Raw genomic sequence first — 1,725 nt, forward strand, 5'->3', positions numbered from 1 at the left:
ATTACTGACAGCAGGTCGATGGTGTTACCGTCACCATGCTAACAGTTTCAGTCTCAGACACATTTAAGCTTTAAGCTAACCTGCATGTGCTATAATTGCCATGCAAGGGGAATTGGATGGAGGAAAAAAAACTCTCCTGCATCCAAATAACTAATGTCCCTTTCGGGCAGCAGTGAATTTGAATAAACTCCAGTAGATCTGTACAGAATAAGTAAAAGGGAAAGTCTGTTTGTGTGGGAGTTGATGGATGTGTTGTCTACTAATACAGAAATGTAATTAAACTCATTATCGATCATCTGACTTCAGTTTTGAAAATGCAAACAAGATGCTTGCTTGTAATTTTGTGTTTTTTTTTATCTTCTCACTGGAAATTGCCGTCTGATTGTTAGGAAGTATTTTGTTTATACCGAAGTCACATTTTTTTCAAATAAATAAGTTTGAAAAAAATCTGTATGCATAACATCTTTATGTTTAATATTAAATATTATTCGGTAAGAAACGAAATTATTGAAAACACATTTACCGCAAATTCAAAAAAAATACCACAAATACCGAATTTCTTCGTGTATCACAAGCACCGATTTTAAAATTTGTTTATATTTAACACATAGAATTGTCAGAGAAAACACTTAAAATCTTTTCCTTTGTCATTTTTTCTGTTAAATAAAGGCCCAAGTGAAATTTTAACTAAGTACACAAATTACATGTATATTAATGCAAGCGATAATAAAAAACAGTCTGTCGTGTCTAATCAGTGTTTTCTGTGAAGAGATTTGTATTTAACGTGTGTGAAATGTTGTCTGGTGTCAGTGTTTTGTATTTTCTGACACAGGAAAGTCTTCAGGTTTCAGAAGAAGTTGATTCCAGAGCATAGGGCCAGCCATGATACGTTGATAGATGGAACAGAAAGGGTTAAGAGCTTTGCTTGGCAGTGCTGGGGCTTAAGCAGCAATGTTTTGATCCATTTAAAGCAAATTTACTTTTGAACAAAAGCAGTGAGAGATTCATTTAGATTCAGAATTCACTTTTATTTCCTCTGTAATCAATCAGCTACAATCAATGTGATACTCGATAAGAAGCTAATCTCCTTGTTTGATGTTTGTTTGTTTGTTGTTTTTACTTTTGTTGTATTTTCTTGTGTCTGAACATTTATTCTTCTTATGTGTTCAGTTTTGTTGCGTTTTCAGTAACTAACTTGTTTTACAGACAATTTATAAACGGATAATACGTTGATAAAAAGTATGACGTCAGTAATTAATTAATAAAAATGTCTTTGAACATCGCTGGTAAATGGATGAGGGACAAGTGGAATAAAACGCTTTAGGACTTGCTGTTATGGGAAAATCCTCCACTCCACAGGTTTATCATTGATTATTTCCTTGTAACAGCACAACCCACTGGGATTTGTTCCTACATTTCTATATGGTACATTTTATATTAAATTAATTTCGATCTTCATTTATTATTCTTACAGTAATATATGTGTGTCATCTTATTTAGTAACTTAATTATTCAGGCTGTTTCTGTGACAGAAACAACAGCAGTCAGATTTTAAATATACATTTTATCTTGATTATCTGTCATTTATAACATAAGCAGTTCATTTGGTTATATCTACTAAACTCTTTTGTCATTTCTGACCGTAGATGAAGTTACAACAGTGCAAATCTGATCCTTATCTGATTGATCAAGCCCCTGAATTGGCATGACGTACCAAGTTGCAGT

The sequence above is a fragment of the Tachysurus vachellii genome, chromosome 3, assembly GCF_030014155.1.
Source record: "Tachysurus vachellii isolate PV-2020 chromosome 3, HZAU_Pvac_v1, whole genome shotgun sequence".
Lineage (NCBI taxonomy): Eukaryota > Metazoa > Chordata > Actinopteri > Siluriformes > Bagridae > Tachysurus > Tachysurus vachellii.